The sequence below is a fragment of the Phocoena sinus genome, chromosome 11 (genome assembly GCF_008692025.1).
Source record: "Phocoena sinus isolate mPhoSin1 chromosome 11, mPhoSin1.pri, whole genome shotgun sequence".
Taxonomy (NCBI): Eukaryota; Metazoa; Chordata; class Mammalia; order Artiodactyla; family Phocoenidae; genus Phocoena; species Phocoena sinus.
The window spans coordinates 88,787,854-88,803,774 of NC_045773.1; the positions used below are offsets into that span (position 1 = coordinate 88,787,854).

Below are 15,921 nucleotides of genomic sequence, written 5' to 3' on the forward strand. Positions count from 1 at the left end.
GTGTTTAGTTTTTGTGATGGTTAATTTTATGTGTCAACTTGACTAGGCTGTGATAGCCAAACATCTGTCTGGATCTTGCTGTGAAGGTAGTTTTTAGATGTGATTAACCTTTAAATTAGTAGACATGGAGTAAAGCAGATGACCCTCCATAATGTGGGTGGGCCTCGTGCAATCAGCTGAAGGCCTTGAAAGAAAAGACTGAGGTCTCCTGAGGAAGAAGGACTTCAGCCTTGAGACTGACTTTGGACTCTTGCTGCAACATCAACTCTTCCATGAGTCTCCAACCTGCCAACCTGCTCTGCAGACTTTGAACTTGTCAGCTCATCTAATCATGTGAACCAATTCCTTAAAATACATCTCTCGAGACATCCTATCGATTTTGTTTCTCTGGAGAAACCTAATTCAGTGGTTTTTTCCATGGTTAAGCTGCTCTGATACAATACTTTAAAAGTCCAGTTGATAAACTCAGAAGTCACTCAGACATATTTTTCTGCCTTGGTCCCAATCCCTTTGCCATCCTTGCCCTCAGCCTTCAACTGCTTGATGAAAGAGAGTACATATTTCCTCGACACTGTTTCATCTTTTTTTGCTGATGGAGTCTAAGAGAAAGAAATTTATGTTTTATTGGTCCATAATATGGGCTGGAAATATCACTGTCATAAAAGATGCTCACGCCGCTTCAACAGCACCTAAAAAGATTCCAGCTGGGCTTCCCTGGTGGCGCAGTGGTTGAGAGTCCGCCTGCCAATGCAGGGGACATGGGTTCGTGCCCCGGTCCGGGAGGATCCCACATGCTGCAGAGGGGCTGGGCCCGTGAGCCATGGCCTCTGAGCCTGCGTGTCTGGAGCCTGTGCTCTGCAACGGGAGAGGCTACAATAGTGAGAGGCCTGCGTACTGCAAAAAAAAAAAAAAAAAAAAAAAAAAGATTCCAGCCAATTTAGTGCTTATAAAGCACCAAACTATAGTTGTTACTCAGTAAGTTATTATTTTCCTCCTCTTTCTCTTTCTTCCTTTTGTTATTTTTTTGAAAACAATATCTTGACCTATTCTCACTCCCTTCTGCTGCCTTCTCCCTTTCACCTCACTGTAGAGCTCACCTCTTCCAGAGACGTAAATGTAAAATGGATACTTTTTCCAAATGTTTTATTTGTTTTCTATTTCATAGAAAGCTTAATTTCACTGAAATACGACTAAAGACATTTCTAGAGTCTGCTTCAGAGTAATCTTCCATCTTTTGAAAGTAGTGAAAACAGATAGCAAGCATGCTAAAATAAGAGCTGTTACACTGTTTATGCCAGGATTTGTAAACAATGGGCAACTAGTTCTTTTCTGCTTAGGAGAACTATTTTGGCTATGGTCTTCTTGCTCTATTTTTGACCATGTAAACTCATTGAATTTTGCTTGGAGCCATGTGCCTGATTACAGATCAAGAGGTACTGCTGGGGAATAAGATATACTTTGGGTTTTTGCTTGTCATCTAATTAGGTTCTATTTTTTCCTTATGTTTTTGCAGTTTTGAAGTTAATGTATATTCACTGCAAAAAAAAAAAAACAACACAAAAAACCCCCTGAAAAATTAAACAATGTCAGCCGTAATTTACTAGCATATAAATAACAATTGTTAATAGTTATAAGTATGTTTTTTTCTATCCTTTGTGTATATGTATGTGTGTGCATGCCTTTGTGTGTGTGTGTGTGTATGTGTGTCGTGTGTGTCTGTGTGTGTGTGTATGAGAGAGAGAAAGGTCTAAACTACTCTTAAGATAAAAGTATCTCACATTTCTTAATACTGGGTACAATCAAATTTCATCTGACTCTGTTCTTGTCTGTTATGGTTGAAGTCCAATCTTTGTTATTTTCAGCGCCTGCTCCCCCTTTCTTAGGCTTGAACAGAATGACAGCATTTCTGCGATCCAGGAAATTAGGAAGACCTTCTGTTCTTTAGTTTATTTAGAGACTGCCTCCCAGTGCCCCTGCCCTGTTCCTCGTGGAGACCTCCTGTGCTTCCAGAGCCACAGAGCTTAATATTCTGCTTTTAGGGCCATTGTCACACACCATTTGGAGATCCCACCATTCCTGCTTGCTCTTCGAACACACTTAAAGTTGCCATCTAGAGTCACTCACTGAAGGTATTTGCCACCTTCTCGTCCTTTTCTCATGATCTTGAGGACCCCTCCACTCTTCCAACTGTTGCTTGTCTATCCCCAAATCAGGCCATGCTCTCCTCTAAACCTCAGAAATACCCACCTTTCTTTCCCATTCATTTCTATCGCAGTATTTTAAGGTTCGTCTGAACAACTCCATCTTCAAGATGGACAGATCCCAAGCCCTGACACCCAACTTAAGACTATTTAACATTCCAGGAGCTAAGAAGCTTCCAGTCTTGACATCTAATTTCTGGAAACCCATCCCCCAAGGATGTACAGGGAGCTTCTTCTAAAAGCAGCAAAAGATAATAAATTTTGAGTTTTCATGTGCTATTGTATTAAATGCCAACACCTCAATTTGTTTGAGTATAAACAAAAACATAATTGGGGTGATATTATAAATACAAGGTTTGTAACTCTCTTTTTAAAAAAACTAACATCATGACTATTTTCCTATGCACTTTTTTTTTTTTTTCCAGTCTGCGTTGGTTAAAATAAATGAGCATATGTTCAGGGTGTTAGCTGGTATATGTCCAACCAACTTGTGCTCTTCACTTAGGTTATCTCAAACGCTTCATAAAGAAATAACATAAATCCTTTTTGTAGAGCATCCCAGCCCTATTGGACAGTTGGGGAAAAATTAAGTTTTCTGTTTCTGACTCTGCACAAAGCGTCAGAACACTTGCCTTGGGCTTTATTTAACCAACTGTGTCATGTCTGATTAATCTGATTATTCACACAGAGAAGTTGTACCAGAGTAGTCTTCATTTGCTTTTTCCTTTTTCACTCTTCCCATTCTGTGGTGGTTAAAGGTGCCTGTAATTCTTGACCGGTCCCTTTTGAGACTGAACTTTATCTTCTCTACCCTTGAATGTGTGCTATGATAGTTTAACCAATAGAATATGGCCCAAGTCATACTTGGGCAATTATGAGTCTAGCTTTTACAAGAACTGGCAGCTTTCATTTCTTCTTTCTTGTAATTCTTGCTGTTGGATATTCCCTCTCAGAACCCAGCCCCCATGCTGTGAGATGCCCAAGCCATTGGGCATTCCTGTCTGTTGCCCATCTGAGCCATGGGCAACATTCCTGTCTGTTGCCCATCTGAGCCATGGACAACTCCGTCTTGGTGGTTCCAGATCAACTGAGCCCTCAGATAACTACAGGCTCAACCAATATTAGAACTGCCTAGTTAACATACAGAATCTCAGATGATAATAAAATAAAATAAAACAGTCGTCGTTTTAAGTCAATAACTTTTGAAGTGGTTTGTTTTGAAGCAGTAAGATAAAAGAAATACATTCTTTTGGTCTCTATTGTTATAGGATCATGAATAAAGTGGAAGTTCAGCATCCCACCAGGTTTGTTATTGGTTTCCACGTGGTGGAGCCATCTTCCAAAAAAGACCAGTTCAGTTTCATAAAAGCTTATTGAGAACCTACTCTGTGCCAGGCAGATGGTTAAGTTTTGGAGATAAGACAAAGTCTGAGCAAGAGGCAGAGAATTTAGCAGAGAAAACATGTGTAAATGAATAATTACTACATAATTAGTAGTGAATACGTGAGATAGAATGAATGAATTACAGAGATAATTTTTTATTTCACAAATACTTGAGCATCTATTACATGCCAGATACTCAAGACACTTGGAATAGATTCAAAGGGAGTTCTTGGTATGGAGAAATTTGCCAACTAGTAAGCAAGATAGATTAAAAACAGATATTTTCAATATAATGTGGCAAGTGCTAGGACTGATACATGAAGTAGTTGGTAACTCAATGTCATTACATGTATATTGCCTAGCGGAGAGAATAGCATTTAAAAGATGCTAAAGGCATTTCATATTCCGTCCTCCTTCCTTGGGGTGACAAATTTTATTTTCCAAAAAGAGCTGCAGCAATATCTTCCATCCCACATGTCCTTCAGTGACGTGACCTCGAGTCTCTCCCATCAAGGGGAAGAGTCTCGTGGCACTCCTTTTGAAGCTGGGCTGGCCTCCAGGACTCACCTGTAACCAATAGAACTTGGTAGAAGTGATGCTGCATGACGTCTGAGACTGGGCCAGAAAGGGCCAAGCACTGTTAGCGTTGATCTCCTAGAATACTCAATTACCAGCTGTTCCGTCTCAGGGCTTTCTCTGGAGCCCAGCTGCCATGCTGTGATAAGCCCAAGCTACATGGAAACACTGCATGCAGGCATGCTGATCGACAGACCTCGTGAGCCCAGCCTTTGGGTCGTCCTAACTCAAGCACCAGACACGTGAGTGAAGGACCTTCCAGATAATTCCATCCCCTGCCTAATTGAGTCACCCTCAACCCACTTGAGTCTTCTGAGCTGAGGTCCCAGATGCCCTGGAGCAGAGACAAGCCAGCCTCACTGTACTCTGTTCAAAATCCTGACCCACAGCATCTATGACCATAATAAAATGGTTGCTATTTTAATGTCACTAGTGTGGAGAGTGGTTTGTTACATAGCAAGAGATAATTAGAATAGATGGGTTCCAAGAAAGAACCACTTCACAATGAATTATATTATTTTTGAATAGTGTTTATGGTGAGGTACCAGTATTTCTGGATACAGGTCGTTCAGTTAACTCAGAAAATGAGAAAACATTTTGTCACTAATTCATCTCTGAATGCAGATCACAGGGTTTTGGGACCCCTTCCCTGACTTCTTCACATTTGTAAAATTATGGGTCTACTTGCTTGAGGAATATTTCATTTCTTTTGATGAGAACTACTTCTCTTCATCTTCAGACTTAGTGCCAATGAAAATGTTGGAAAAAACTGATTTATTTGATATTCATGTCTTGATTCTGTAAGACAGAGCATTTTAGTAACTGATTAGTGGGAGAGTATGCCTTGCCATATGCAAAGACACTGGCTACCTCAAATATAATGTGTTTTGTGGCTTTTAATCACTGATTAGCATTTGCAGCAGGAATTTGTTTATATGAAGAGGACTTGAAGAAAAATGCAATATTAAACTGTACAGTTCTCTTCCACTTTAGTTATTAGTCCTACCACTTATTAAAAATTAAACCATGTACAGTTCTCAGATTGGCAACTTGCAGATTGTCTAAGGAAGATACTCACTTTAATCATGTGAATTGAAAGAGATACTTTTTTTTTTGCTACTTTTAAAAATCTTACTGTAATTGAGAAATCATTAAAAGTTGGAATACAGTTCCATTAAATTTAGAGGGGGAAAAAGGAGACTGTATTAATATCCAAAACATCTCCTTTCTTAGACGGTAGTCTTGGCAGATGAAATAATGAAATCTGAGTCTTTGTGGTGGTAAAATAGGTGACACAGAAGGAAAACAAGGAGGTGCAATAAATGGTTAATTAATGGATGCCAATTATATCTCAGTCAGGATCAAATGAATGTCCTACAGAAGTGAGAGGACTAGTGGTTAAAGAAGGGATGGAATGGAGCTGGAGGGGACAAAATGTGGGTAAGTCTACTGTTGCCCCCTCTTGACAACCATGTGCTGCTAGGTCAGGATAAAAAAAAAGAAAGAAAGAAAAGAAAAGAAATCTCCTGGGATCATTGCACAGTTGGAATCTGAAAATTCTGACAGTGAATACCTGTTATTCGCAGAAAAGACATACTTCTAGATTCCTAGCTTTCCCATTCTTTGCAGTTGGCTAGAATTAAAAGACTTGTTAGACAGGAGGAAAGCATGAGATAGATCCCAGATCCAGAAAATCTTTCCAGGTCTCAGACTTCACAGCGTCTTCCTATCTCTGCCTGTCCCAGTCCTGAGACTTCTCTGTTATTTTCTTTTTGTTTGGCAAGTAATATATTTTTGTAAGGCCCCTCAGATTTTGCCTGAGTTGCTTAATCACGATTTTCCTTAAAAGACCAGGATGTAAGGTGAGCGCCATGACTGTTCTGTCCATCTTTTGTTCAGAAGTTCATGGGTGAACTGTCTTGGGTTTTCCCAAGTAAAGGAATCATGGAAGATGTTGCCTGAGGCAAGAGAAGTCCAACCTATTTAGGGTTTAGTCCATTCCATGCTGAACATGAGCTGGAATATATTTAGACTTTTCTATGTATCATTTTGGAATATACCCACGTATTAAAAATAATTTTAAAAATCAAATATTCTCAGGAATTTTTTCCTAACAAATTAAAGGAGATTTTCATCGAATGTTAATTTGAATATTTTTGAGGAGATAATACATGTCTAACTATTGGGATGTGAAAGTGCACCTTTGCAGTACTTTTGTTCCATTAATTTTTTTTTTTTTTGAGCTTGCTTGTCAGTTCAGTCACCAAGCTTCACTAAGCTTCGCTAATTTTGTGAAATTTGGAATAGTGTTTTGCCACTTTAGAGATAATCCCTGAAAGCTTCCTTCTTGCAGATGGCAATAAATCATTCTCTCCACTAAAAGCCTCCATGTCATTTGAAATTTATTACACAGAGTGCGTAGTGGACTTAAAAGCCATTTCACGTGTCTTATTACTTCAGTCATCTAATTTGTGGGTTTCAGCTGCAATTGTAGTTGGAAAAAGTATTTTCCTTGCTCTGATCAATATGAGTCTGGTTTTGCATTCATCCCCACTAACCCTCCCTGCCTGATTTCATCTACTACCCTTCTTGGATTTTATAGCTTCTGTAGTTATTCTTCAGTACCCATCATTCAAGGCAATACAGGTCTGAAATGGAAAGAAAGTGCCAACAAGGCTGATATAGATTGACTAAGCTTTACCAGCTCTTAGCCGCACTTGTCAAAAGATATCTTAGTTACTACTAGTTGAGCAATCTTGCCCTAGGGAAGGAGAAGCTGTCAAAAACTCCTGTATTTAATATGTACATCTCTGGCTTCATGGAGAGAGTATGAAGGAAGCCTATTAAACACAGATGAGGTAAGACTAAGTAACACACACTTAACACAAAGAATGAAAAGGAATTGGGTACTCTTTATTGACATATTGAAAGCGTTTGTTTTTTTTTTTCCCCTTCCACAATAAATAATCTCTGTTCCCTTTCAGTCATTTTCATCCCCATAATGAAAGATAGTATCAATAGATTAATAAAATGAAGAGGGATGTGGGAATATTATAGTTCTCTATAGCAGTCTGGAGTCTCATATGACAAACATACCCATGCAGGTGTAACAATGATTGAACCACTGCAGGGTCCAGGCTTAGACTCAGTCTTTGTCGATGGTTGTAAAAGCCAACTACTGTATTCCGTGATTTCAATATCAGAAAAATCAGATGTGCCCCCAAATATTTCTATCTTGAGTGGGTGATTCAATACCATGTGAATGAATACATCTAACCCTTGTTGACTTTACATTTTAAATCCATTCAACCTCATGGGAAAATTAAAAGTTGATTCAAAGACCACTACATGCAAGATACTAAAAGAAAACCGCACCTTCCTACACAATTCTTAGTCAGCATTGGGAAGTGAGCAATGTTTTGTCTTTTGCACCCAAATACTCCCTCCTTCATTGCTCTTTCCTTCCTCTCCAGAGGATCTTATGTGGGTACCCATCCTCCCCTTTTCTTTTCTTTCTTTTTTTTTTTTTTAATTTTTGGCTGCGTTGGGTATTCGTTGCTACACGCAGCCTTTCTCTGATTGTGGCAAGCGGGGGGCTACTCTTTGTTGCAGTGCACAGGCCTCTTGTTGCGGAGCCCAGGCTCTAGGCACGCGGGCTTCAGTAGTTGTGGCTCGCGGGCTCTAGAGCGCAGGCTCAGTAGTTGTGGTGCTTGGGCTTAGTTGCCCCGCCGCATGCGGGATCTTCCTGGGCCAGGGATCGAACCTGTGTCCCCTGCATTGGCAGGTGGATTCTTAGCCACTGCGTGCAGGGAAGTCCCTCCCCTTTTCTTTTGTGACCAAATTGTTGCTTGCTTCCAGAACAGCCTCTTCTCTCTCTTTTCTTGCTTGCGGGAGAACACACTCCCACAGTAGATGCAGAATACACCTTATACTTTTCTTCTCATCTCCTTTGCCCCTATGATGTGGGTATGAGATCTAATTCCAGTGAAAAAGACTGGAGGAGATGTCCACTAGGAGTTCCTGGAAAACATTTTACCTAGTAAAATAGGCATGCGGGAGGAAATACCTCCCTTCCTCTCATGATACAGTCATGTCAGCCCGTGACACCCGGGATCGCTGTAGCATCTTGCCAACACATGGAGAATGACAGAGTGAAAAGATGGCAGGACCGGAGTCCTTGGTAGACCGGCTTGGTAGACTAGCTGCCCTCTATCTGGAACACTTTGTTTTTGAAAAACAATATGTTTTTACAGAGGCAGGTGGTGTTTAACATTTTGGCCAAATGGTCTGGAATTTCTAGCTCTGAGATACTTTTACCTGTCTCCACAATTAGAAGGATACTGTTCTTTCTTGGCGGTTCTTGTCCCCTTCAACGTAAATTAACTTATTGGTCTAGGCTGAGAGGTTAAGGCAGGAGCTCTGTGATCCACATCCATCTGGAAGTTTGCTCATTAAAGACAGCCATGGAAGCTAAAGACAAGAGTCATACTCTTCAGATATGGGAACCTCTACTCTTTCTTTCTTTTCTCCCTTAGCTGAATTCTCTCCCCAAATATAAAGGAATCCATGAGTCCAGACAAAGACATTTTTTAAAGTGGACATTGGACACAACAGACTTCACATACCAACATAATATAATAAAACTGTGGGCCAGTTTCACTTATGAATAAATGCAAACGTCATAAATAAAATAGAACAAATTGAATGCAGCAACACACTAAGAGAGAAAACACCTTGGCCACATGGTGTTCATGCCAGCAATTTAAGAATGGATCAATATTAGGAAATATTTTAACATAATTCTCTTATTTTAAACTGGAGGAGAAAAATCCTTTAGCATTCCCACCCATGGGAAAAAAAAAAAGCATTTAACAACATTTTGTATCCATTCTTCATAAAGAGCTCTTCATAAACTCAGAACAATGGGCCCATCATTAACATGATGGATAGGTAGATAGATGGAGATCCTGATGATATTCTGGTATAATAAGAAGCTGTCATGAGTTAAAAAAAAAAAGAGAAAGGTAAAACTTGAGAAGGAAGCATGATATATATGAAAAGTTAGAAATTTCCAGCTAGAAAACATAGATTTCCATTTCAGTTTTTCTACCTGCAATCTGTGAGACCTTAGGCATATCATGTCACTCTCTTGGATTTCAGACATTTCAGTGAAAAAATGAGGCTGGTAATAGCTACCTTAGGAGGATTAATGTGATCAAAGTACATTAAAGCACTAACTTATACGGGGTTTTCATAAATGGTTGCTTTGGAAAAAAAATACCACCTGTTCTGGAGATTTACCCACCCCAAAACAGAGAGGATAAAAACCAGAAAACATCTGAACATACACTTACTTGAAGTCAATAGATGTTCAAAATTTCCTCCGATTAATCCAGGAGCATGGGTACTTCCTCATTCTGATCCTTCGGCTAAGATCTTCAATGATAAAAATAGAAGTTTCAAAAACCTTCTGTGACCCATATCATGACAGAAAGTTGACTCTTCTGTGTCATTCACGTTGACCCAAAACAAGATACGTGTTTTCTGAGAACGTGCCTGCAACCTATTGACTTGGGATCCATGACATTCTCCAGACAAGAGGACTTCATTCAGGTTCCTGGAACTGCTCATCAGGGTCACCTTCACCATCCTTTCTGTTTCTCTGACCTTCTGCTTCTCCAGTCAAGACGCATAACTTATGGAAAATGGGAGAAGCTGTTAACTTTCTTCCTTTTACCTGTAGCTCTCTTCTGAAATTGCAAATTAATTTCCACAGTATGGCTCTGCAGTTTTTCTAAGACTTTGATCCTATTTATCTTAAGTGTAGCACTAAGGGGAGGAAATGGAAGCTCAATCCAGGTGTCCACATTGACTCTGTACACGTTCATATTTTCGTGAAACCCAATCATGAGTTTCTGTGTTTTCAATAGTTTCAGTTTCATTTGGTTCATGCCTTATTGCATTAGTAAGTATAGTTTCTTTTTTTTTAATTTAAGTTTTATTTTATATTGGAGTATAGTTGATTTACAGTGTTGTGTTAGTTTCAGGTATACAGCAAAGTGATTCAGTTATACATATACGTAAGGCCAATAGGAATCTAAGGAATTAGGCTTCTGAGGATCCTGAGTCTAAAAAGTGTCTTCAATTGAAGAAGACATCTAGTAAATTTCTTCAACAATTTTCACCGTGTTGTCTGACTATATTAAAATAACCAAATTCTGCTTCAGTTCCTTATAAATATCCCACAAATTCTCGGTGGATAATTTGTAGTTTTTACCTCTTTGTTCATTGCATCATGTAATGAATCGGTCTTGCAAAGTTAACAAAACAGTCTTTTGCTATAAACTATGAAATGTAAACTGTGCTCACCAACCATCACTTTTGAACCGGAATACATTTTGTCTTTGTTGTTGTTCTAGGTGCCCCATCTGTGGCATGTGAATTTCTATATTTGGATCAAACTTTTCATATTTCTTGCTCTTAGGCACTTAGGTCATAGATGTTCTTGAATGCTAAAATTATTTAACATTTTTTCCTTGCTAAAAATTTTAAAAAGACCACATGCAGGGGGTTATCAATAGAAAAAAAATAGTGGTATCAAAATACTTTTTTTTTCTGATTAAAAATAACAGGAAATTTAAGGAGTGGGTAAAAAAAAATAAGAGAAGAAAATAACAATTGTCTATAGTTACACCATTCAGAAATAACTACTCTTGACGGTTCATTTCGTTTGTTTCCCATCTTTCTTGCAATGTGTATATTTGAGGGGGCTTCCCTGGTGGCGCAGTGGTTGAGAGTCCGCCTGCTGATGCAGGGGACGCGGGTTCGTGCCCCGGTCCAGGAAGATCCCACATGCCGCGGAGCGGCTGGGCCCGTGAGCCATGGCCACTGAGCCTGCACGTCCAGAGCCTAAAAAAAGCAATGTGTATACTTGAGATGTATGAATATATTTATGCATTTATACCTTTCTATTTATAGAAGGAAGTATGGGAAGAGGGCCTGTCTTGGTTTTTCTCAGACAATAAATCTTAGGTTGCTGTGTGCTTCACCAGTTCACAAACAAACACTGGCTTATTTATCAATCATGCCTTTACTGTTATTTTGTTTAATTCATTATCTTTTTAAGGGCTCAGAAAGCCTTTGGAACCTGCCAAATAATCTTCTAAATCTTCTACTATGTTAGGAGCTCATTTATCTAATTCTTTTAGGAAGATGGGAGGAATTAAAATGTCTAGAATTATATACATCCTGCATAAAGAAGGGAATAGACACATATGAGTAGATAAATGTAGACAAATGTTCTACCTAATTCTTTTTTTAAAAAATTCATTTTTATTGGAGTAGAGTTGCTTTACAATGTTGTGTTAGTTTCTGCTGTGCAGCAAATTGAATCAATTATACATATACATATATCCCCTCCTTTTTTGGATTTCCTTCCCATTCAGGTCACCACAGAGCATTGAGTATAGTTCCCTGTGTTATACAGTAGCTTCTCATTAGTTAAATCATCAGATATTTATTTTGTGCATGCTGAAATGTCTGACTAGTAGAAGGCCTGTGTCACTCTTGCTCTGGTTTCATAACTAGTGTATATGTTTCAAATGTACAGGGAAACCCCTTGTCCAGCAGCCATATTGACATGGATTAATACCTGATACTTTGACTTAAGTCATCAAAGATATTCTTGTCGCTAAATGGGTGAAGTGTCTTAAGAAATTAATTGAAACAAGATTTCCAGGGTGATTCCAATGTGAATTGTGGTACCAAACACAAATTAGAGCAAAAAAAACCCCCCAAAACACTTAATAATGTAAACATTTCAAGAAGAATCAAATTGAATCCTTTTCCTTATAGATTATTTTTTCTGTTTAAATTCTTACTCTTGTGTAAATGTGGTCTGTCTGATCATAACAAAGGAAGCAAATCATCCACCTTGTATTGAGGCTTTTGGAGAATTTCTTCTTCAAAATATATTCTTTAAAAACAAGTTCCATTTTTACACTACATACTCACAGTTATCCTGGGGTGGGAGTGGGGAACAGGGGGAAACTTCACACAGATGACCATCGAAAAATTCACAATTCATTAAAAGGACTTCTGCTTTAACCAATATATTCTATGAGCATTGCTAACAAAGGAAAAATTAGATTCACGTTTTCTTTTTTTCCGTGGGAGTATAGCCAAAATTCTATAGAAAAGTGAAGCTGAAGTAAGGCTCCCAGACCACTCTCAAACTGGACTCAACCTCTGTGAAACTTCACAGTGGCTGAACTAGAGCTTTCAACGAGTAGATTTTAGATGGATAAGCTTGGAAATCTCCTTTATAAAATTCAACCTTCCAAACAGAAATTGGAAGTCTGATCTCAGATTGAATTTCAGGTGAGCAAAACAATACAGTATTTTTCTAGAGGCAGAGTGCAATAGGAATTTATGCGATGGACAGGCAAGATTCTAAGAATGAGAAATTTTTTTTTTTTTTTTTTTTTTTTTTTTTTTTTTGTTTTTTTTTTTTTTTTTTTTTTTTTTTTGCGGTACGCGGGCCTCTCACTGTTGTGGTCTCTCCCTTTGCGGAGCACAGGCTCCGGACGCGCAGGCTCAGCGGCCATGGCTCACGGGCCCAGCCGCTCCACGGCATGTGGGATCTTCCCAGATCAGGGCACGAACCCGTGTCCCCTGCATCGGCACGCGGACTCCCAACCACTGCGCCACCAGGGAAGCCTGAGAAATTTTATTTCTTAAATCTCTCTAGAGACTACTGCAGACACATGTGGCTTGAAGAAGTCCTTCCATGTGTCTTCTGATTCTCAGGAAAACACATTTTTAAGCGACAGCAAGAGAGGTGACATTTTATTTTTCTCCATAAGAGACTCTCTTGGAAGGTTATTTTATAGTTTCTTTCTTAGATTCATTCCAAAGAGGTTTTTCTTAGTCCAGGACTCATATCTCTTATAAAAGGTGGAGAGAAGGTGGACTAGGGCTTGGAAAATATGTGAGTGTAATTTAAAGTTCTTCCTTTTAACAGCAGAGTTCTATCTATAGCCTTCTAAAGTTACAGAGCCCAAACTGAAGAATGATTTTCAGGTAGTCTGGGGGATGTGAGATATACTGTTCCCTACTTCAGAATTGCTTTACTTCTGCTTGTGCACCTTACCACCATGTGTGTGCTTCTTAGTTGCTAGCTAATATTTTTAGTTAACACAAAATGTCTTGCAAGTATAAAATCAGCTCTCGGCCTACAAGTCATCATTAATACATCAAACCACTTTTCTCTCTGAGCTCACAAGCCTGAATCGAGCAGCTATTATGATTCAATCAGCACTGTCATAGTAGATAAAATCTGATCACCTGAGCCCTAGATTTCAATCAGCCACCACACTCCTGGCAGGGACTGGAAGACTAAAGATTTCAATGCAAGATGGACTTCAGAATGTAGAGAAAAACCTCGAGTTATCTTTCTGTTACCTAAAACTTTCCAAGCATTAGTTCCCTCAGGTAATAATGTGTTTATATACATGTTCTCAGACATCTTTACAGTCTACAGTTGTACAAAAAGGCTAAGGCACTACTAAGCTAGTGCCACCGTTGTCTCCCTCCACTCACAGATGGGTCAAGACAGTATCATTCTTTGTGGATAAAGATAATTATGGTGACAACTGTGCAGTCCAACAGAATTCTCTGTGATGAGTAAAATATTCTGTGCTGTGATATGGTAGCCACTAGCCACTGTGTCTCTTGAGCTTGAAATGTGGCTTGTGTAACTGAGGAGCTGAATTTTTATGGATGGACCTAGAGATAATCATACTAAGTGAAGTAAGTCAGAAAGAGAAAGACAAATACCGTATGATATCACTTACATGTGGAATCTAAAATATGATACAAATGAACTTATTTACAAAACAGAAATAGACTTACAGACATAGAGAACAAACTTAGGGTTACCAAAGTGGAAAGGCAGGGGATAAATTAGGAATTTGGGATTAACTGATACACACTGCTATATATAAAATAAACAATAAGGACCTACTGTATAGCACAGAGAACTATATTCAATATCTTATAATAACCTGTAATGGAAAATAATCTGAAAAAGAATATACATAACTGAATCACTTTGCTGGACATGTGAAACATTATAAATCAATTATACTTCAAATAAAAAAAGAATTTAAATTTATTTATTTAATTTATTGTATTTTATTTTATTCATTTTATTTTGGGCTACTTTGGGTCGTCGTTGCTGCACGCGGGCTTTCTCTAGTTGTGGCAAGCGGGGGCTATTCTTCGTTGCAATGTATGGGCTTCTCATTGCAGTGGCTTCTCCTGTTGTGGAGCACAGGCTCGCGGGCTTTAGAGAGCAGGCTCAGTAGTTGTGGCGCACGGGCTTAGTCGCTCTGCGGCATGTGGGATCTTCCCGGACCAGGGCTCGAACCCATGTCCCTTGCATTGGCAGGCGGATTCTTAACCACTGCACCACCAGGGAGGCCCCCAAAGAGTTTAAATTTAAATAGCCACATATCTTTAGTGGCTACAGTATTGAACAGGGAAATTCTATAGAATACTTTCATGGAAGGTATCTATCCTATAGGATGATTGAGAATGTTCTGATTAAAGTGCATATTTGCTTCTCTGTGATTAAAGTGCATGTTTGCTTCTCTGTGATAAGCCTTTATTTTTTTAAATGGGTGCTATAAAGAATAATTATAAAACCTCGAATTGTTGCATGCTTTGGAAGTGTATAGAAATGGGTGACGTAATTTTTTTAACTTATGAAATATAAAAAATGTGAGCTGGTCCCTAATAAGTTATTTCTGTGAACTCCTAAAAAAAAAAATAGAGACATGATATTTCTGTAAGTATTCTTTTCATTATAAAATTATATGCAGCATTTTTTCTGCCCGGTCCCCCCTCCCCCAGAGCGCCGCTCCGGCTGCACCTCCCTAGCTCTGAGTTCCAGGCTCCTACTAAGCTAGTGCCACCGTTGTCTCCCTCTGCTCACCATCATGATCATCTAACAGGACCTCATCAGCCGTGATGAGATGTTCTCCAACATCTACAAGGTCGACGACGGGCTGTGTCTGGAAGTGGAGGGGAAGATGGTCCGCAGAACAGAGGGTAACATCGATGACCCGCTCATCGGTGGAAATGCCTCCGCTGAAGGCCCCAAGGGCTAAGGTACCGAAAGCACAGTAATCAGTGGTGTGGATATTGTCATGAACCATCATTTGCAGGAAACCAGCTTCACAAAAGAAGCCAACAAGAAGTACATCAAAGATTACATGAAGTCAATCAAAGGGAAGCTTGAAGAACAGAGACCAGAAAGAGGAAAACCTTTTATGACGGGGGCTACAGAACAAATCAAGCACATCCTTGATAATTTCAGAAACTACCGGTTCTTTATTGGTGAAAACATGAATCCGGATGGCATGGCTGCTCTGCTGGACTGCCATGAGGATAGTATGACGCCATATATGACTTTCTTTAAGGATGGTCTAGAAATGGAAAAATGTTAACAAATCTGGCTGTTTGGATCACTTGCTCGTCATAACTGGCTGGCCGCTGCTTTTCATCTACACAACACCAGGACTTAGACAAATGGGATTGATGTCATCCTGACCTCTTCGTTTTGATGTTGATTTATTTGGAGTAGAGGCATTGTTTTTGAGGAAAGAAAAACAAAAACATGTTATGTAGGTTGTCTAAAAATAAAATGCATTTAAACTCAAAAATAAAAAGTATATGCAGAGTCTCTATGGAACTGTGA

General features: G+C 39.1%; 1 pseudogene; it reads left to right on the forward strand.

The window, feature by feature from the left end:
• The first annotated feature begins 15,160 nt into the window (after window positions 1-15,160).
• LOC116762523 lies at window positions 15,161-15,670 on the forward strand (annotated as a pseudogene).
• The last annotated feature ends 251 nt before the right edge of the window (window positions 15,671-15,921 follow it).